The following is a 24,101-nucleotide window of genomic DNA, read 5'->3' as shown; positions in this document are numbered from 1 at the left end:
ATAATTGAATACAAATAAACAAATAAATAAAAAAAATTTAAATAAATAAATCGATTAATAAATAAATAAACAAAGTATTTGAAATGTGAAGGTAATGTTATCAGACCTATATAAAATAAAACAAATACTTTACTCATTTTTTTTCCACTCTTAATTTTTTTCCATAGCTGCACATATAGAATTTGTTCTCGCATAAATAATTTAGCTTGAGTCTTGAGTTATGAAAGCGTGAAGTAATGACCCATTTGCTCATTGCTTAAACAACACCGCGAGATAAAAAGTGTGAAGCGCAAAAGTGTTTATCCGTCAATATTCCTCGGAGTTGAACTGCGCTTTAACATTTAATGCTTTTGTAACCGATTTGGAAGTCCTAATGGAAACTGAAGAGAAGCTGAAGGGAAATGCAGATGAATTTTTAAAGGCCCTTGTTCTGTAAAAAAAAGTCTCTGTGTATGTGGGCTTAGGTGTCTGCAGATGCCAGAGAAAAATAGGCAGAGTTTAGAAGTTCAGCAGAGCAGAATCTTGCGCCGGGGTTCAGGCACTTATCTGTGTTTTGAGTCGTGTCAGGCTTTAAAAGAAGAGCTCTGTGTGCTGTAGTTTGTAAAATGCATTTGGTAAAGATTCAAAAAAGATATCACTATGGCAACACTGCCCTCTGTAGATTTTTTTTTTTGCCAACTGAGGATCGATTTCTCTTAATTAATTGTATTTCGTCTTTGACCTATGCTATACACCCAATTAGCTTGTCTATGTGCTTGTGTTTATGGTGTTGCCCACTTTGGCTTATTTAACCTCTGTGCTTAGTCTTACTAAATAACAGCGCTTGGAGTTACAGTACGTTTATAGAAGCGTTTGTATACAGAATGTGCAGTAGAATACAGATCCGCTTAGCTCTAGGTCATGCTGTAGATGTGCAACAAAAATCCCTCATGATAGCATAGAGAGAGAAATTACTGTGCTGAAAATGTAGCTTTTTTATATTGATGTGCTGTATGTATGCTCTTGAAATGAACTAGTCTTTTTTTATTGATATATATTTGCTTTACGAACACGAAGTTATGGATTTTTAACAGCCTTTAGCTTACATCTCACTGTTCCAAATTTACATTTAGTACTTCTAAGTTTGTACTTAGTAATTCCAAGTTTACACACAGTTGTTTTCTCAAAACACAATGTTTCTAGGCTGCTTTACAGTAATTCTTGAGGTTAACGCTTGTAAAAGTCTGTCTTCATGTCTGATCGTCTACATTTTACAGGTAATACATTGTTATGAGGTAGCGGTTCTGAATAGATCTGAGGTTGATGACTTTGAAGCCCGCGGTCATGTGAATTAAATGCTGAAGTGTTAGATAAGTGGCAGGTGGGATTCATAATTAAGTTGGAGAGTGCGTTCCCATTCTAGAGAGCATTTAATTGGGCACAAATTCTCTGAAAATGATGTCATCAATATTTTTGGAAGAGGTTGAACCTTTATGCTTTTAAATACATATTTAAACTGCATTTTGGAAGACACTGGCATACTGATGGCTTCAGTGCTGAATGATCAAACCCTAATTTGGCGTAAAAAATGTTAACTGCATGGATTTACTAAAAACATATTAGCAAGTCATTCAACATTTCTTTAAAACATACTGGTATCACTGCTATTGGTACTTATGTATAGATACAGTACTAGTATCTTAGTATTAGTACGTATTTATTATCAGTGCTTATTTAAATAATGTATTTTTTTAAATAAGCTATATACAGTATGCAGTAGTTTTAAAAACTCTTTTCTAATAACTGATTTATTTAATCTTTGCCATGATGACAGTAAATAATATTTTATTATATATTTAGATAGTTTTAAACAGCTTAAAGTGACATTTAAAGGTTTAACTAGGTTTATTAGGTTAACTAGGCAGGTTAGGGTTATTAGGCAAGTTATTGTATAACAATGGTTTGTTCTGTAGACTATCGAAAAAATATATAGCTTAAAGGGGCTAATAATTTTGACCTTAAAATGGTTTAAAAAAAAAATTAAAACTGCTTTTATTCTAGCAAAAATAAAACAAATAAGACTTTCTCCAGTAGAAAAAATATTATCAGACATACTGTGAAAATTTCCTTGCTCTGATAAGCATAATTTGGGATACATTTAAAAAAGAAAAAAATTCAAAGTGGGCTAATAATTCTGACTCCAACTATATATATATATATATATATATATATATATATATATATATATAGTTCAATTAAATATATATATAGGCGTTGAGACGTGTAGTTACATTTTTTGAGAGGTGGCGTCAGCGAGGGGTATGCGACTGTGAGAAGGATGCGACGGACCATATGTGTGTGCTTGACGCAAAAGTATAAATCAGCCTTTAGAATTCACTGTTAAAATGCAGGGCTCCACCAATTCATTCATGATGTCCCGACAAATATCCATTAAGTTTCCACAATTCATTTAAGTAGAATAAACATAAAACAATTACAATTACAATAAAGGCTATAATGCTTGGCTATTTTTACAAAAATAAACCTCAACCACTGACTCTTCACAGTTTCAACTATGGGTAGAGAAAATAACACTAACTTTCCCTCACACTTTCAGTAATATCCAGCTGAGCACAACGTCTTCATGACTTGATTCAATTGGGATTTGCTACAGTGTTTGTGGGAGGGGCCGCAGGTTTAAATTTCCCTGGCTTTGCACTAATTAAAATTGGGCGGGGCTTAAGTTTCATAGCGACATCATGCCGAAACGGCTAAAGACTCGCTATCAAGATGATTCATTTGAAGCACTGAGTCGACTCTTTTATAAATGAATCAATAGTTTTAAACACTGTGCACTTTCAGATTTAAGCTGGATATTTCACTTCACTTAGAGCTGTGCTACACACTACATAGAAGGTCATTTTCAAAAACCCATAATAGGGGCTCTTTAAAGATAAACAAATGGGTTGTTTTGATAACTGGTTTCATCTCCCCCAAAAAATAAAATGTGAATAAAAAATAAAGTCAATTTCCTTTCATGTTGCTGACGCAAGAATACATTTGTCAGATTTATTTTCAACCAGCGAAGCGTATGCAGGTTCACTTGTCCACTAATTTGCCTTATTTATATCTTGCTTTGGACTCTATTTCAGCGTTATGCCTAGCAACCGGAGGACATTAGATATCCAAGTAAGGTCTCCGTCGAAATAATTTGGCTCGCGAGCAGATGTATAAGTAAATCAGCTCCTTGAACACAATGTGAATGTTTCTCCCTGCAAACAACGGCGCCTTGCTGACACATCGTGCGAGTGTTGGATCCTAATCAAGTCGATATAAATAATAAACAAGAGAGTCAGGGCTTCACTATATGTGGTTATTGCCCATCTCTCGGAGTTTCGATAAGGCAAGGAGGAAATTGCTTTCGGGCTCTTATTACTCGTCTGACTGTCCGTGTGCACCTGGAAGTTTCCAATCTCATCTACACGCTCAAAGTCCGAATTCAAAGCAAACGGGCTGAAAGAGAGCGATACAGTGAGAGAGGAAATAATACACAGATGAATGAAAGAGGTGTCAAAACAAAGACAGAGAGGTGTGAGGTGGCAGGAACACAGAGGAAGAAAGAAGTTCTTCGACACTCTAAAGGCCAGGGATTGTGTTTGGATACATGTGTACAGTATTTGTGCTCCATTGTTCTGGACGTTTAACACAGTCAGTCAATAGTGCTGTGATTGTTCACCACCGTTGTTGCTATGACGATCCTGGCCCTGTTTGCCGAAGGGAAGACTGTGAAAGAGTGAATTAAAAGTGTCTGATGCTTATTTACTGTGGCTCGGCCAAAAAACACATCGCGACGCAACATGTGAGAAAACAAACTGGACTGGTAACAGTGATAGCTTTGTTGAATGCTGAACTATCTATCTATCTATCTATCTATCTATCTATATATCTATCTATCTATCTATCCATCCATCCATCCATCCATCCATCCATCCATCCATCCATCCATCCATCCATCCATCCATCCATCCATCCATCCATCCATCCATCCATCCATCCATCCATCCATCCATCCATCCGTCCACCCACCTTTTATTCCTTTTTTTATCATTCTGACATTTTTATCTTACCAGTCACATTCTATAATTTTTATCCAATCATGCCATCTTTTTCGTTCTTTTTATTTGTTGTTGTTTTGTATTATTGAATCTGTCATTGTTTGAACTTTATTTGATTCTACTTGTCATTCTAACTTCCACTTAGTTCTTTTGTTCTTTCATTTGACCTGTTTTTCTATCCTTTGCTCTTTTCTTCTATTGTTTTTTTATTTCACTTGTCATCCTCTCCATTGTTCTTATGTTTTATCTACCATTCAATTCCATTATTTTTTTTCTTCATTCTTTTCTCAATAATTTCAATATTCCATCCATCCATCCGTCCATCCAATCCTTTGTTCTACCTGACCATCCATCCATTCTTCCATCCTTTGTTCTACCTGACATTCAATCCATAAGTTATTTTCTTCTACCTGACATTCCATTCATCCATGCATCATTTTATTCTACCTGACATCCCGTCCATCCATCCATCCATCCATCCATCCATCCATCCATCCATCCATCCATCCATCCATCCGTCCATTCCATCCATCTGTTCGTTTGTTCTACCTGAAATTCCATCCATCTATCCATCCATCCATCCATCCATCCATCCACTAATCCATCCATTAATTTTTTTGTTCTACCTGCCATCCATCCATCCGCCAATTTTGTTTTACCTGACATTCCATCGATCCATCGATCCATCCATTCATCATTTTGTTCTACCTGCCATCCATCCATCCATCCATCCATCCATCCACCATCCATTCTTTTGTTCTACCTGACATTTCATCCTTCTATCCATTCTTTTGTTCTGTGACATTCCGTCCATCAATTATTTTGTGCTACCTGACAATCCATCCATCCATCCCTCCATCCATCCATCCTTCCATCCATCCATCCATCCATCCATCCATCCATCCATCAATTCTTTTGTTCTACCTGACATTCCATCCATCCATCCATCCATCCATCCATCCATCCATCATTTTTGTTTTACCTGACATTCCATCGATCCATCGATCCATCCATTCATCATTTTGTTCTACCTGACATCCATCCATCCATCCATCCATCCGTCCACCCATCCATTCTTTTGTTCTACCTCACATTCCATCCTTCCATCCACTCTTTTGTTCTGTGACATTCCATCCATCAATTATTTTGTGCTACCTGACTATCCATCCATCCATCCATCCATCCATAAATTCTTTTTTTCTACCTGACATTCTACCCATCTATTGTTCATGGTTCACATATCCAACATGTTTGATGTATGTTTCAAGATATATTATATTTTAGATCAGGTCTCAATGGCCTTAGTCAACTGTAATATTCCCTGCATGACTAGTGCACTTTTGTCTCTTTAGCATCACGCTGTTAGTCTTAGTTCTCTGCACTCAGACGTTTGAGTTCAACACTCTCTGAATGCCATTAAAAGTTCATAAAAAGCATTTAAAATACATTTGATATATGCCCGATCCTTTGAGTCCCCCCTGCCTGCTTCCATGTGTGTCATCTTGTCCAAAAGAGATGGTTACTGCGGCTTGAAGAGGGATTTGCAGATCCTGAAATATCTAACAATCCTGCTTATAAAAAAAGAGCACAGCAAGGTGCATCGCTTTGGGAGAACGGTACACTTCAGATATTGTTCAGCCGAGAACGAGATTACAAGTCAAAAGGTGGAAGAAAAGTGGTTCATTTAAACACATGGGCACATTTTCCTTTCTGATGTATACTTGGAACTGCAGTGATATTAATTATCTTAAGAGCGTGTTTTATTTGAGCTCTACCTCATAGTTACTCTGTCAAGGCCAAGATTAGATGGATGTGTGTGTGTGTGTGTGTGTGTGTTTTTAAAGCTGATTCGTGAGTGAAAGTTCAGATTTTTGAGAAACTTGTTCTCCTTGAATGCATATTCATACATCGTGCTGTACGCAGATTAGAGGTCAGTTAATATTTACATCTTATGCGAGGCACTGTAGCAGGAACTGACCTGAAATTTAATATATTTTAATATGAATACCTAGATGGCTCATCTAATTAGCATACAATGGAAGTGTGCGAGTATGCAAATAGGCAGCTTTATAAATCTTTTAAAGCGCATAATTTTTCCGCTTTTCTAGTTTAAAGTTCATAATACCTCTTATTATTCAGCGCTCAAGATACCGCCTTTGATTTCACTGGAAACCATTAAATTAACAATTTTCACCCTCCCTTCTCATTCATTTTAATTCGAGCATATTACAGAACAAGAAGACTTTTTTTGCTATTCGCAATATAGATGTGGAAAGCATTAGATAGAGTTCTGTTCTAAAGTTTGAGGTTTGTCTTTTTTCGCAGTCTCTGCTATAATATTAATAACAAAATAGTAAACCAATCAAGTTGTAGCTTAAAGGGATAGTTCACCCAAAAATGATCATCATCTACTCAACCTTCGCTTGTTCCAAACCTATTTGAGTTTCTTTCTTCTGTTGAACACAAAAGAAGATATTTTAAAGAATGCTGGTTGCCAGCATCCATTCACGTCTATAGTATTTTATTTATTATTAAAACACATTTATTATGTTTAAAATTTGAAAACCAATTGATATGAACCCCCCAAAAATTATCTATCATGTAGTTTCATGAATATGAAAACAAAGGATAAAAAACTCCTCCTGTTACAAAGCAGAATCACTGAAGAAAAACACTGAAGAAAAACACAAAACTACAACCGAATTCAGTCACAACCTTAACCCCTACTGTCCACACAGACATGGGCATTGCCTAAATCACTGTTTTTACATGGTTTGGCTGTTCACACACACACAAACACACATACACACACACGTTTGTTTTTGTGAAAAGTGGGTACTTTACATAGGTTTCCATTCATTTTATGCAGCACAAACCGTATATTGTATTGCCCTTACTCCACCCTACTCCTAAACCCAACCATCACAGGAAACAGTGTGCAGTTTTACTCTCTCATTAAACTCATCCTGTGGGATTTATAAGCATTTTGAGAAATGAGGACGTCACCAATGTCCTCATATTTCACCTCGTTTTTGAAATACCTGTGTCATACCCATGTCATTATACAGATTTGTGTCCTGATATGTCACAAAAACACGTACACACGCACACACACACACACACACACACACACACACACACACACACACACACACACACACACTTAATTATTATATTTATATTTATTTATATTATAATTATTACAAATTATTAAGACAATTATTACAAATATTGAAAAAATTATTAACTTTTTTCATTTTTCTTTTTGGCACAAAATAGTCTGTTGGGGAAATTAGTTCTTTGCACTGTAAAACCCAACAGTCAACTTTATCAAGTGAAATAAGTGCAGCTTACTCAAAATTTACTGAAAGTTAATTCTACTCATGTGAAAAGAGTTTTGAACTCAGTGTTGAAGGTAATGAGTTAATTAAATACCGCATTACTTCAACTGAAATGGAGTAAGTTCACAGTACTCTTATAGATTAGTTTTTGAACTCAAATGGTTTGTTGCAATCGATTTTCTCAAATAGCTTCACTTAATTTAACTTTTTGGGTTTTACTATGCACTGTAAAATCCAAAAAGTTAAGGTAACTTAAACCATTTGAGGAAACCGATTGTAACAAACTATTTGAGTTCAAAAACTAATCTATATGAGTACTGTGAACTTTCTCCATTTCAGTAAAAGAAGCTATTAGAGCACAGTAAAACCCAATAAATGAAGAGAACTCAAACCAACTGAGTAAAAACCCAACAAGTTAAGTTAACTCAAACCTTTTGAGGAAACCGATCGCAACAAACCATTTGAATTAAAAAACGAATCCAAATGAATACTGTGAACTTACTCCATTTAAGTTGAAGTAATGAGGTATTTAATTAACTCATTACCTTCAACACTGAGTTCAAAACTCTTTTCAAGTGAGTAGAATTAACTTTCAGTCAATTTTGAGTCCACTACACTCATTTCATTTGACAAAGTTGACTGTTGGGTTTTACAGTGTGTGTTGTTTTTAATCTTTGTGGGAGAGGGACCAGTAGAAGTTAATTTTACTCTGACGGTTTTGCTGTGCATTAAAAATATTAGTTGAAGGGTTATTTTTAGATGGGGTATTATGAAAGCAAAAAAGATTAAACAAGTCCAATAATCTTTATTTATTAACTTATTAACACATTATTTCCTAATTCGCCATTATTTATGTACTTACAAGGTATTTGCCCACCGCCAACTATAGACCACTTTGAGGGATGTCAACAAAAATAATGGTCCCAATGTATTTTCTGTTGTACAGTTGTAATTTCTATAGCTTCTGAGAATCCAAAAAGAGCCACATATTGATAAATAATTTTATGAAAGCTGTTTTAACATTAAGTTATGATTGAATTGCCTCTTGTTACAGTTATGAAATAGTTTGATAACAACTAGGAAATGTTAATGGGCCAATGACACGACCACATTGAAAAGGTCAATAGTTGCTGCTTGAACATTTGACAAACTATACACAAAACTATAGATCTCTTGAAAGATTGTTTTGTTTGGATGAATCTAGAGACAGTCATGGTTATGTTGATATGTATTTCTAAACAAAAAATATTTCTAATAACATGAAAATTGCCTTAGTTGGGAGGGTTTGCATCTTGGAATTAGACGTACTGTAGGAAGTTAAAAGCCTCATGTGACAGGAAGTAAATCAGCTCCTTTTTTTCTTTCTTGAAATCTTTTATTTGGTTGTTTGCTTGCATCTCATTGAGAAATTTTACATAGATAACACGTAGAAAATTACTTATGAAAGGAAAATGGCAACTGTGAACTTCGACAACTATAGTTGCCAGTGGGCTTAAAGGGGTTAAAGCACATTAGTAGGCCCACACGGAATCTACGCGCGCAGAATTCCGCAGATTTTTAGCCCATCATGAATTCTGTTTATTTACTTGAGTAAATGTGTGTAAATGTTTATCTATTCAGTTTTTAAATTAATTATAGTAATATTATTGACTAATATGAAAATGTTCATCAGATTTTTGTACAATGCAGTTTGTACAGTAATATTTTCTGTCGTTTAGTAGATATTTTATATGAGAGACTTGCTTTGTTTACCAAATAAAGTGAATCTAATTGGATTTGCATTTAAATAAATGTTAAAAAGATAATATTTTTTATTTTACATATTAAGGCTTTAGTTATGAGACTCCCAAAATAATTCAGCAGAAATACGCAGATTTTTAGCAAAATTCCGCAGATTCCGCCTGGCCCTACACATAAGGAAGAGTAAATGATGGGGTAAAATCATTATTGGGTAAACTATCTCATTTACCAAACCTTTTTTTTTCAACGCAGGAACACCCAAAAACACCAAAAACTAGCTCTTTTCCATAAATGTAATATGCGTCATGAACACAGTCGAGTCTTATCTTGTCTAGGGTGCCGTGTAAACCAGGACTTTTCTGGATTCTTCCTGAAGCATCGTCTGAGAAACGGCTTATGCATTTCTTTGTGAGTGTGGAAATAAGCCTGCGCTTCATTTCTGAGCAGAAGGCGAGCATGAGCCGGGCAGAAACGCAGCTTCTGTCTCTTCACCTATAGAGAGTTCATATCATGTTTGCGTGACTTGCACAGGAGCCCAAGAGGTCAGATCTCTTCTGTTCTGTATGGGCATTTGTGTGTGCTGCTGTGTTATGTGCACGCCAATGAGCCAAAAGATGACCTTTTGAGCTCTCGTGGCTCACTGCCGTGCACACACACATACTTAACACACACACAGAGAGACGTGCACACATGGGCTATTTATTTATTGCTTGTTTCAGTATGTTGCTCTCTTTTTTTCTTTCCTTTTCTGTTTTTCTTTTCAAATATTCACTAGATTTGTATAGATAATAAATGTAATAGTTAAATGGTGTTTATTTTAACTTGTTCAGTCAAGAATGCTGGAAAAAAAACACTTAACAAATCACATATTGAAATTTAGCCATTAAACATTGTACAAACATACACTCACCGGCCACTTTATTAGATACACCTTACTAGTACCGGGTTGGACCACCTTTTACCTTCAGAACTGCCTTAATCCTTCATGGCATAGATTCGACAAGGTTCTGGAAATATTCCTCAGAGATTTTGGTCCATATTGACATGATAGCATCACGCAGTTGCTGCAGATTTGTCAGCTGCACATCCATGACGTGAATCACCCATTGCACCTCATCCCAACATTCGTACCATTCTCTGTAAACCCTAGAAATGGTTGTGGGTGAAAATCCCAGTAGATCAGCAGTTTCTGAAATACTCAGACCAGTCCGTCTGGCACCAACAACCATGCCACGTTCAAAGTCACTTAAATCATCTTTTTTCTTTATTCTGATACTCGGTTTGAACTACAGCAGATGGTCTTGATGCCTAAATGTCTACATGCCTAAATGCATTAAGTTGCTGCCATGTGATTGGCTGATTAGAAATTTGTGTTAACGAGCTGTTGGACAGGTGTACCTAATAAAATGGCCAGTAAGTATACATTATATATACTATACAAACACTAAACATTCCTTAGATGTATCACCACACTGCAAGAAATCTGCATATTATTTAACCTTATTATATTTAGTTAAATGCATATTATTCAAAATGATCATTTCAATAAGGTCATTTAGCTTTTTTTTACTCTTTTAACCTTTTAATCATGTCCAAATTAATCTAAAATAGCTTAAAAAGTTAAAATTAAATACTTCTAGTAGTTATGTATTATTTATGAATTCATTCACTCATTTTACAGTGAAATAATGAGAAGTTACGCTCATTAATATTTTTTTTTTCTTTGATATATTTAAAGGGCACCTATTTAACCCCTTTTTCAAGATTTAATATAAGTCTTTTGTGTCTCCAGAATGTGTCTGTAAAGTTTCAGTTCGAAATACTCATCATATTATTTATTATGTTTTTCAGAATATTTGATTCTCTGCTCTGAACACAATGTAGCTGTTTTTGTTGGCTGTGCCTTTAATGCCAGTTCTCCCAGAGTCAGAGTGTGCCTCAATCTCCACCTCGGCTGCGTCAGATAAACAGCACAGTGACAGACATGAAGGAAGCAGATCTCATGTAACATTTGTGAGAAAACATACAGTAAGAACTTTACCAATGATTATTTGATGCTTTTGTTGTGGAGTTAATTCAAGCCTTTCTGCAATGATGAGTCACAAACAATGCCATTACAAAGTTCAAGCAAGCACACAAACATTAGCTTTGAACTGTTTTTACATGCAAATGTGACAGAATACACCTTAATAACCACTGCTGTATGGATATTCGTTATGTTAATGTACAAAATAAACCTGATTTAACGTCCACAAACCGGGATTGAAGCATATTGTTTTATAATTGTACTGACATGTGGCTGTGGTGATGAAGTAAAGATGGTAAAATCACTGTAATTCATTAACATGCACTGTTTTAAAAACGTTTTAAAGTTGTAAAACTCATTTTTGATCATATTTGATGACGATTGATGATCACAGAGAGCTGAACAGATCTTTTAATCCCAGTTGCTTTGCGCACGTCCTGTCTTGTTGATATGATTATATGCGTTACTATGGAAACACGTTAATACGCAGCTGTCAATCAATTCAGTCAGCGGAAAAAATGCACTCCTACGTCACAGTGCGGTCGGCCTCAAAATGGGAGTGATTTGGATCCTATTTTAACGTCAACGTTTCTATAACTCCACATATGACTTCGAACACACTATACCTACACACAGTTCTGTCCAAACAGCTTACAAAAGATGATTTTCATCATAGGCACCTTTTAAATAGATAATATACTTAATAATTAAAAGGTTTTTCATTTTTTAACCTAGTTGAATCAAGGATTCTGTGCGAATAAGTAAATAAATACATACATACATACATACATACATAAATGATGTACTGCACATTTAACCTCTATACAAACATACATCAGATGCCAGAAAAAGTGTCATTCAAAAGGATGCTCTTGGCAAGAATTTAAGCCACTGGAAGTACCGTCTCCGAAATCATTGAAACACATTTTTAAAAAATGCAATATCCTTGCAAATAAAGCACACATTTGGAATCTAGACAACTACATTCCCGCTTAAAATAGTCTCAAAAAACATTGATTTACAACATCCTCCATGTTTGCTGAACTATAGTGAGTTTAGTCATCTGCTTGCACTTGCTGTGGGCGGAGTGATACACACGGGTGAAAAGGCTACAGCAGTGCTGATACTTTTCACAAGGCTATTAGCCAATCAGATTGAAGAACCACACAGTGTTGTGTATATATGTACACCTACCGGTCACTTTATTAGGTACACTTGCTTGTCAAGGCAAATTTCTAATTTCTAAAAATCACATGGCAGCAACTCAATGCATTCAGGCACGTAGACATGGTCAAGATGATCTGCTGCAGTTCAAACCGAGCATCAGAATGGGGAAGAAAGGGGATTTAAGAATGTGGCATGGTTGTTGTTGCCAGACGGGCTGATCTGAGTATTTCAGAAACTGCTGATCTACTGGTAGTTTCAAGCACAATCATCTAGGGTTTACAGAGAATGGTCTGAAATATTTTCAGTACCTTGTTGAATTTATGCCATGAAGTATCAAGGCAGTACTGAAGGCAAAAGGGGGTCCGATCCGTTTCAAGTGTACCTAATAAAGGGCCGGTCAGTGTGTAAATGCATGTAAACACAGCAATCTGTAGATGGTATAGAGTAGCTGTCATTCTGATTATGTACATGTGATTCTACTTACATTCTTATAGATTCTTATTCTCATATCTTAACTAGAATAGCTAGAGTGTACTAGACATAGTGAAAAGGAGTCATTATTATGTCTCAACCTATTCTGAATTCCTCCTGTTGATCATATGCTCACTAAAACACTCTCTCTATATTCGTTTGTCTTTGTGTAGAGCCCACAGACACATCCAGAGGCGTTAGGGTTGGCGCTCACTAGAGGGAGCTGAACAGCCGGACGCGTGTCTATGCTCATATCTCATTAACAGTTGTGACGCTCCTTTTTGTGCAGGCGTCCCATTTTCTCCACCCGCTGAGCTGTTAAAATGGCTCCTCTTTTTGATGGCAGCGCTCGTGCTGCTGTTCTCTCACACGCTCCTGAGACCAGTTTTCAAGGCAAGTAAAAAAAAAAAAAAAGTCAGTCGGTGGCGGTGCAGGGAAAGTTCGAGTTGTGTGCTGTGCTTTCACCAGAAGAAAGACATTTAGCTGAGCTCCCCGTAATCACAAGGTTTATGGGAAATGGAGGGGAATGAAGCAGCATGTGGCAGGATTCAGAACTACTACTACAGATTTAGTCGAGTTCAAAGCGTTCACGTCTAGCGCCTCACATACCAGAAAACAATAACCATTGCAAAGCACGTCGGAAAGAGTGGATGGCAATTTTGGCTTTTTAGTGGATGACAATTTCGGATCTTTTGGGGTGATGCTGGTGGCTTGTGCTTCTTTTGTTTTCTTCAATTGTTCTGATGAACATGTTAGTATAAAAATGCGTTAGAATTGGACACACAAATTAAGAGTTATTTTGATTGTTTATGGTTTAAGAAGTTTAGAGAAATGCTTTTTAAAATTTGAGATTTACTAAGATTAAATTGATCAAAAATGTTATTTTCATGCTACAATGTAAAAAAATATATATATTAAATCTGTTCCTTGAACATTGTGATTTATTTTTTTATATATTTGTTTTATTTTTTGATTGTAATTAATTTTCATTTTATTTTATTTAATTTTTAAATTGTATTTATTTTATATTATTTTATTTTATTTTTTATTTATTGAATTTAAAAAATCAATTTGTTTATTTATTTATTTTTTACTTTATTTATTTATTTTTTTTTATTTATGTTTTATTTTATTTTGTAAGACTTACCTAATGTTTTTTTTTTTTGAGATTTACTAAGATTAAATTGATCAAAAATTACATTTATCTTGCTATAATGTAAAGAAAATATATTAAATATGTTCCTTGAACATTCTATTTATTAGTCATTTTTTTAATATATTTATTTTATTTTTTCATTTTATTTATTTATGTATTTATTTATTTATTTATTTATCATATTCATAACACAAAGCAATATATCTTAATTTATATTATAAGATATTTCTGGTTCAACCAAAGTTCTGATGATTCAAGACATTTGTAAAAAGAGATTAAAACGAAAATCTGAATCAAGCTGATTGATTTAAAAAACAGAAAAACTTTACACGACGAACATATTAATTAATTTTGGTCAAACAAGAACTTAATTAACTTTAGTCCATGGAAACATATTTATTAATTTTAGTGAAACATGTCTGCCTTACACATGAAAACCAATGAGTTTCGTTCCTGCATGTCATGTGGCACATTTGAGTTTCCACAAGGGCAAATGAGGTTCTTTCTTGCTCGTCAAATGACACGTTTCAGCTTTTGCAAGAACCAATGAGGTTAATTCTTCTGTTACATTGCACATTTGAGCCTCTAAGAGCCAATAGGGTTCTTGTTGTGTGTTATGCAAAATGTTTGAGCTTCTGAGGGAACCAATTATTAGTTTGTTTTGTGTGTCAAGAAAATCAGTTTAAACTCGTGTTTATGTTTGCTGATCGATATTTATTTGAGAATAAAAGACAAAATTAAATCTGTTCATCATATAGTGTCCATGTCTTTTCAGAAGACTAAATAAACCTTTTGATTCATATGGATTTTTGTTATTGCATTGTTTCATGTACATTTTGAAGCATTGGAGTTTTTTTAAGGAACAGACCTTCAATATAAAGAAGATACGTAAATCTAAGATTTTATTGAAAAACATATCTCATTTGTGCTGTGGAGATAAAGGATTATGGGTTTGGAACAAAATGATGGTGAGTAATTCATTTTGCGATGAACCAACCCTCTAAGTGCTGCAACCCTTTTTAGTGCTGATAATAATAAATGTATTTTTACAAGTACAAAATCTGAATGTTTGTATGATTTCTGAGGGATCATGTAACAGAGTATTGGCGTAATGAGGATGCACACATTGTAAAAAATGATTAGTTTACCAAAGGAAATGTTACTCACTTGGAATTGTTAAGTTGACTTAATTTTTTTTAATTTTGCACATAATCCATACTTGATCATTTTAAAGAAATAGTTAGCCAAGAAATGAGTATATACTCATCATTTACTCACACTCAAGGGGTTCCAAACAGTAATGATTGTCTGTGTTGAACACAAAAGAAAATATTTTGAAGAAAGCTGAAAACCTGTAGCTTTCATAATAGGACAAACACAAATATTTAAAAAAATCAATGATTACAGGTTTTCAACTTTCTACAAAATAGCTTGTTTTGCCTTTAATGTCAGAAAGATGTCAGGTAAATGATGACAGAATTTTCATTTTTGGGTGAACTATTACTTTAAAGAAACACGTTTAGTCACTTTTTCTATGTAAAGTCAACAAATAGCTTTAAAAGTAAAGTGTTTATTCACTCTTTTTAAGTACAGCCAACTAATTGATTCAAAAGCAGTGTTTACTCACTATTTTTAAGTACAGCCAACTAATCGCTTTAAAATTAGTGTCTACTCTTTCAAGTAAAATCAACTAATCGCTTTTGGAGCAAAGGGTTTACTCACACTTTTTAAGTACATCCAACTAAAAGCTTTAAAAGCAAATTGTTCACTGACTTTTTTAAGAATAGTCAATTAATCACTTTACATACAAATAGTAAGTAAACACTTTGATTTTATAGTCAACTAATCTGTTTAAAAGCAGTCTTTACTCAAAATTTTTATGTAAAGTCAACTAAATGCTTTTAAAGCAAAGTGTTTACTTGCTAATTTTTAAGTTAACTCACTTATTTTATGTACAGTCAATCAATCGCCTTTAAACCAGTGTTTTCCCACCCTTTTAAAGTACAGTCCACTAATCACTTTAAAATCAAAGTGTTTACTTACTATTTTTAAGTACAGCCAACTAATTTGTTTAAAAGCAGTGTCTACTTACTCTTTATGTAAGGTCAACTAAATGCTTTAAAAGCAGTGTTTACTCACAATTTTTAAGTACAGCCAACTAATCGCTTTAAAATTAGTGTCTACTCTTTCAAGTCAACTAATCGCTTTAAAATTTGTGTCTACTCTTTAAAGTCAGCCAATCGCTTTAAATTCAGTGTTTACTCACTCTCTTTAAGTACAGTCAAATAATCGCTTAAACCCAGTGTTTACTCATTCTTTTTAAGTACAGTCAAATCACTTTAGAATCAAAGTGTTTACTCACTCTTTTTAAGTTCAGTCAACTAATCACTTTAAAATCACAGTGTTTACTCACTCTTTTTAAGTACAGTCAAATCACTTTAGAATCAAAGTGTTTACTCACTCTTTTTAAGTTCAGTCAACTAATCACTTTAAAATCACAGTGTTTACTCACTCTTTTTAAGTATAGCCGACTAATCACTTTAAAATCAGTGTTTACTCACTCTTTTTACGTACAGCCAACTAATCGCTTTAAAAGCAGTGTTTACTCAATCTTTTTAAGTACAGCTAATTAATCGCTTAAAAAGCAGTGTTAACTCACTCTTTTTAAGTACAGCTAATTAATCACTTTAAAAGCAGTGTTTACTCGCTCTTTTTAAGTACAACCAACTAATCGCTTTAAAATCTGTGTCTACTCTTTTAAAGTCAACTAATCGCTCAAGATCAAAGTGTTTAACTACTCTTTTTAAAGTACAGTCAAATAATTGCTTTAAAATCAAAGTGTTAACTCACTATTATTAAGTACAGCCAACTAATCGGTTTAAAATAAGTGTTTGCTCACTATTTTAGGTATGTCAACTAATCTCTTTAAAAGTAGTGTTTGCTTACTATTTTTAAGTACAGTCAACTAATCACTTTAAAAGCAAAGTGTTTACTCACTATTTGTAAATACAGCCAACTAATCAGTTTAAAAGCAGTGTTTACTAAATTTTTTAAGTACAGTTAACTAATCGCTTTAAAAGCAAAGTGTTTACTCACTCGCTTTGTCAAATCAACTAATTACATTTTACAGTGCAGATTGTGTCCGATGTCACCAGATATTCCCACACTGGCCCAGTCAATATAAGTGGCTCAACAAACCAACCGAAAAAAAAATCCTACCTAGACTAGACACAGCGAGACGTTTGTTTCAGAAATGTCAGTTCTTCTGTGTCACTGTCGCCACTGATGCAACAAATGCAATATTCATGAGCTTCCCTGGCACTGGAAGAGTCCTGAGTTGTCAACACGGGCTCAAAGGCCACAGTGCTGCTTGATCCCCCTCCTCCCTCCCACAGCGCGGGATATGACAGACTTAAGGGCTAAAGAAAGGCAGGTTAACCAATTCCTGACCCTCAGAAAGTGTTTCAGTGACAAAGCTGACTGGCATCACTCTGTTTAGAGAGCAAACACAATTCTAGCTGAGAGAGGGAAAAAGTTGCTCTAAGACGGGGCGAATTTCTGTGGTTAGAAGAAACTGGGTATCATTCCAAAACACAACACAGGTTGGATTCCAGAAATGTTGGTCTTTTAAAACAAGGATCTACTCTAAAATGATTGACAACTGGTGTCAAACCAAAATGTGGTAAAACAATGTGGTTAATTTGTTGTTCTCTAACAGGAGCAGACTTCATATTTGCTACAAGAATGTATGTGTCGTTAACTGGAATACAGACTTCATTTACCCTAAATTGAAACCATATTTACACTGTTTGAATTGTTTATTCCCTGTATATAGCGGACCGTATATAGTAAGATTTCCACTTATATATACAGTCCAGATAAAGACTTTAACAGAGTGTAAAAATATTGATCGTTCTGTGGGTCTTGTCTATCAAATCTGATATTATTTTGTATTTTATATTGGATTCAAGTCAGGTGATTGGCTGGGCCATTCTACAGCTTGATTTTCTTTCTCTGAAAGCATTTGAGAGTTTTCTTGGCTGTGTTTTGGATCATTGTCTTGCTGAAATGTCCACCCTGGTTTCATCTTTATGCTTCTGCTAATGTACAGTTGATGTTGAACTGAAGCAGTGAATATTAATTTACAATGAGGAAGGGCAGAGGGGTGCTGAATAACTACTGAGAGATTTCAGCTGATGTCTGAGCTATCTACACCTCCCTTTTTTCATGCGTTCAATACTTTTTCCTTGCGTCATTTCATTTGATTAGGCATAACTTAATTTGTCAACTAATCAGATTTGTTTACTTTGCATATATGGATTTGTTTGGTTGTTACCAACATCCGGGGAAAATTTCAAGTCAACGGCACTTTTAGAAATGTGTTTTATTTTCCTTGTTGTATATAGTGGACTATGTTGTTTACCCTAAAGAAATTGTCTAAACAAGTGGTCTATTATAGCCTCAGCTTTAGTGTCTATTTATAGTGTAGGGGCAGGACCCTTCAAATTCTATTGAGCATTTGACTGAACAGAAATTTCGATGATATGATGGGACATTTCATGTATTTTACCGCATAATACTGTTACATAAGTAGTTTTTGTAAGAGAGGAAATACACCTTATCCACTTTACTTTACAATATGACAGTAAGCTATTTACTCTAAATGTTGGAGACTGCACTGTACTGTACACACACTATACTGTAATTACAATGAAGTATAACACATTACAGTGAACTCTAAAATAGTTTACCAGCAAGCCAAAGTGTTTATCATTTATATAATGTTTAATCATGACAACGATAGTAAACAACAGTTGGTGATATCAAGCAGCGTAGCTGTTTTGTACTACTAAAAATAACTGCTATCAGTTGGCACTAAAAGTCTTTCACATTCAAGTTTTAATAACAAAACTGCTCTTTTTACCATGAAAAACATGTACATTTTTAACGAGCTTGCGATTTTCTCTTTGAGATCGCTTGCATTGTAAATAATGATCATGAATTCAATGGTAAATACAAATTCTATGGCAAATGTATTCTATGAGAAGTTTTCTTATAATCCATTGTGAACAATACTGTAAAATGCTGTTAAATGTCTAGTGTTTGCAAATGTCTATGCAACATAGGTTGGATTCCAGAAATGTTGGGTTTTTTTTAACAGAGATTTACTATTAAACCATTAATGGCGGTTGTGGTAAAACATGTTAATTTGTTGCTCTCTCTAAACAGAGCAGATTTTGTGTTTGCTACAGGAGTTTGTGCCATTAACTTGAATACAGACTTCATTCACCCCAAGTTAAAATCATATTTACACTGTCCGAACTGTTTATCCCCTATATAGTGGACTGTGTTGTTTACCATATGTGTGAGCATGTAGCCAATTATAGCCTCAGCTTTGGTGTTTATTTACAGTGTAGGGGCGGGACAGTTTAAATTCTACTGAACATTTGATTGGACAGATATTTTGATGAGAAGCAGAAGGATGTGATCAGAATTGCTGATCTGATAAGACATTTCATGTTTTTACAATGAAAAACTGTTAATTATGTCCATTTGGAAGTGAGAGAGTAATATCCTTATCCACTTTATTTTACAATGTGAGCATAAGCTGATTTTTCTAGATGTTGGAGACTTCTGATACTTTAGCTGCTGTCGGTACTGTGAATACCATGAAGAGTAATGGTAAACTGTAAAACGGTTTGCCAACAACCCAAAGTGTTTATCGTTTATTTATATAATGTTTTAATCATGACAATGATAGTAAACAACAGTTGGAAGTATCAAGCAGCGTAGTTGTTTTGTACCAGTAAAAATAACTGTAATCAATTGGCACTTTTCAAGTTTTATTAACAAAACTGCTCTTATCAACATAAAAACATGTACATTTGTTTAATGAGCTTGTGATTTTTCTTTTTGAGATAGCTTGCATTGTAAATAATGATTATGATTTCAACAGTAAAGGCAAAATTCTAAGGCAAACAAATTCTGAGACGTTTTCTTATAATGAAGTGTGCAAAATTTTTAGTTAAATGCTTTTAAATGTACAGCTTTTTGGGGATGGACAAGGCAAACTTCTGTGGTCAGAAGAAACTGGATATCACTCCAAAATGCAACACAGGTTGGATTCCAAAAATGTTGGTCTTTTTAAACATGGATATACTATAAAGTGATTATTGGCATAATTTTGACATCGGACTGATAACAATAACATTAAAAAATAATTTATATCAGCCGATAACTATTGGCTGACATTAGTTTTAATGTTATCATTATCAGTTCGATGTCAAAATTAGGCCGATATCTTTAAGAGGAGAGGTGTGCCAGTCACTGAATGCAGCATAGGGTTTCTCACCTCACTGCCACTTTATATTATGCACTGTGTTTGTCATGAAATCAACTGTGCTCAATGCTCAGGTGTTGTATCTAAATCTGACTCCACTTTGCTTGCACACAGCGCTTGCAGTTTAAGTTTAAAACTCACAGCGGTTTATCATAAACTTTTCATCGATCATTTTTCCTGCAATTGACAGCAAGAACGAACATAGAAACATCGTCTGATTGACAAGCAGCAGCTACCTGTGTTCAAAATAATCTAAAATGCCAAACGGGATGAATGTATGCCGCATTTTCTAAAGTAAAAGAGACAATCTGTATTTAGCTTTTCGCTTCTACAGTGGCTCTGAACTGTCAAAGCACCTCTCAAAATTCATTTTTGGACATTATATGCACATATGTACAATACTGTTATACGTTTTATACATTTGAGCTTGTTTCAGTTCTAAGCTCCTTCATTTTCATTTTTTTTTTTTTTTTGCTTTGAGTAGACGATTCAGTTCATAAGATCAGTTCAAACTTTTATCAAGTTTTTAAAATAAAATAATTTTTTTACTGTATAAAATATAACATTTTGAAATATTTATATTTATCGGCCTATATATATATATCAATTATTGGCCTCCAAATCTAAAGAGTTATTAGTTATCGATATCGACCCAAAAATCCATATCAGTGCATTCCTAAAAAACTACAAGTTCTAATTACAAAGTTGACACTTTCCACCATTTTGTGTTTTAGCGCAAGATCCTAACTTCAAAGATATACCAAGATCACCTCAGATACCACTAGTTTCCCACAAGAGGAAGTGACATCACTTGGAGCAAGTTTCTGTCAGTGCTTTACAGATAATTATGCCAAAATTCATCAAAATGTAGAAATAGACACAAAATGTATGATGATGAGAGAAATAAAACTGCAATATTTATGTGTAAAATAATAATAATAATAATAATAATAATAATAATAATAATAATAATAATAATAATAATAATAATAATAATAATAATAATAATGTTTTTTAAAGATTTTCTTTAACATCAAATAATTTTCAGTTGTCTTATTTATTTATTTATTTATTTATTTATTTATTTATACACTGCGTGAGCACACATTTGGTCGTATCCTCTCAAGGACAAACATACCTTATATCTGCCCAAATCTCCTGTATAACTTCGCCTCAGTGCACAGATCTCCAGGCCGACAGTGCTATCTGTATCTGAGAGAAGTGAAACGGCTGTGCTGGAGATCCCGACCAACATATGGAGACTCTGCAAATACACAGGAGCAATGCAGCTATCGTTTCCAGCATCAGTGCACACAGGCGGCAGGGGAGAACAGACGCAGCCAGCCGGAAACACTCGGCTCTGCATTCACCTTTTTTTTTCAGTTTGTTTGTTCACGTGTGCGTATGAGTCTGTGTTTACATGCATTCAGATTCAGGCACGCAACAAGAGAAGTGACCATCACATGGACTTTACTTTCTCTTTCCTCTCTCTTCTGTCTTCCAGCCGTCTGTATTTGCTCCAGCATGTAGATAATAAGTTCCGTTTTGCTTCGAGATGCAACTCAGGTGGAAAATCAATATTTTTATCTGGCTAATCTGTGCCTTTTTTTTCTTCTCTCTCTCTCTTTTCCTGCGCACTATCTGCACATCCCATCTATCTGTAATTACACATACAAGGCATGAAAGATTTTACAATTTCCTTTTTTTTCTGCTTTAGTTAGAATACTTCACCCTTGACCCGTGGAGCGTGATGGGAAAGATAATCTGCAGGTTTTCTTTTCTGACTGTTCAGGCTATTAGGGGACAATCTCCAGGTCACATTTCACACAGAATTCAACATGTTAAAGTGTGGAAGGCAAGATATAAGAAAGAAAAACATGTAAATGTGTCCTATCATACAATAATATATATATATATATATATATATATATATATATATATATATATATATATATGTATATATATATATATATATATATATATATATATATATATATATATATATATATATATATATATATATACAGTGGGTTTGGAAAGTATTCAGACCTTCTTAAAGTTTTCACTCTTTGTTATATTGCAGTCATTTGCTAAAATCAGTTAATTTCTTTCCTCATGAATGTACACACAGCACCCCATATTGGCAGAAAAACACAGAATTGTTGACATTTTTGCAGATTTATTAAAAAACTAAACTGAAATATCACATGGCCCTAAGTATTTAGACCGTTTGCTCAGTGTTTAGTAGAAGCACCCATTTGATCGAATACAACGAATACAGTCTTTTTGAGAAAGATGCAACAAGTTTTTACACCTGGATTTGGGGATCCGCTGCCATTCCTCCTTGCAGATTCTCTCCAGATCTGTCAGGTTGGATGGTAAACATTGGTGGAAAGAGATTCTTAATTGAGATCAGAGATCTCTCCGTAGATGCTCAATTGGATTTAAGTCAGGGCTCTGGCTAGGCCATTCAAGAAACGTCACGGAGTTGTTGTGTTGCCTTCGTTATTTTTTATATATAACATGTTAAAGTGTGGGCGACACGGTCGCTCAGTGGCTAGAACTGTTGCCGCACAGCAAGAAGGTAACTGATTCGAGTCCCAGCTGGGCAAGTTGGCATTCCTGTGTTGAATTCTGTTTTCCCCCCTTGTTGGCGTGAGTTTCCTACAGGAGCTCCGGTTTCTCCAAAGATATGCGGGTATAGGTAAATTGAATAAACTACATAGTAGTTTTACAGTACAGGGTTGCAGCTGGAAGGGCATCTGCTGTGTAAAACATACACTGGATAAGTTGGCGGTTCATTCCGCTGTGGCAACCCCAGATGAATAAATGAAGTAAAATCAAATGAAATGAAGTGTAAAAATGTGGATGGCAAGATATTGCAAGAAACAAACAAACAAAAAATACAACAAAATTTTTATTGTCATGAAGTAAAATAAAGTAAAAAAAATATATAGCCTATATATTAGCATATATATTTTTAGATATTATAAAATGTGGAAGGCAAGATGTTGAAAAACAACAACAAAAATATCTAAATTCTTGTTCGCAAATTTAATTTAATATTTTTTTAAATTAAAAAGTTTAATTTTGAAAATATAATAAAAATATAATGAAAAAATAATAATTTTAAAATAATAAAAAAATAATAATTTTAAAAACAAAACTAAACGTAACATATTTATTAAAGTGATTAAATTCCCAAATATTTTTGCTGAATTTGTGGTTCTTGGGCATTTGAGAAATTCAAGTCAATGAGTATGAAAAACAAAAAACAACAACAACAACAAAAAAAAACTATTGAAAATACACAGAGACGTATAAAAACATATTCTGGCAAAGAAACAATATTGCTTGTGTCTCCTGATGATACACTGAGGACTTATGATGAAGAGAAATGATCAGACCCAACATTTGATCTCTCCCTTTAATGGAAAGTGTCATGAATGTCACATTGCAGAACATCTCACAGGTCCTAAAATAGATTTTTTTTCCCTTAAGCAAAATATAATATCATATTTCACTTTTGATTTTGATGATGAAAGTACAGGCCAGAGATCCGCTTGACCAGTTTCATAAACTCACTCATTAGACAGTAGAGCCCTACAATATGGATTTGGGATTATATGATCAAGGGCCAACTCTCCCTAAAAAAACATAATGATGTGTTTATGAATTTATGCATCTATGAATTTGTTTTTTAGTTGTTGTCATTTATGCAGTTATGATTGTTTTTACAGAATAAGCTGCTATGTTTATGAATACA

At 34.2% G+C, this 24,101-nt stretch overlaps 1 protein-coding gene across 1 annotated transcript in view; it reads left to right on the top strand.

Moving 5' to 3' along the window:
• sorcs3a (sortilin related VPS10 domain containing receptor 3a) overlaps nucleotides 1–24,101 on the top strand; it is a 352,179-nt gene that overhangs the window by 21,825 nt on the left and 306,253 nt on the right.

Source organism: Danio aesculapii, chromosome 1, assembly GCF_903798145.1.
Source record: "Danio aesculapii chromosome 1, fDanAes4.1, whole genome shotgun sequence".
NCBI classification, from domain to species: Eukaryota; Metazoa; Chordata; class Actinopteri; order Cypriniformes; family Danionidae; genus Danio; species Danio aesculapii.
Note: the sequence above shows the minus strand (reverse complement) of the source record. Positions and strands in the feature narration are given on the sequence as shown.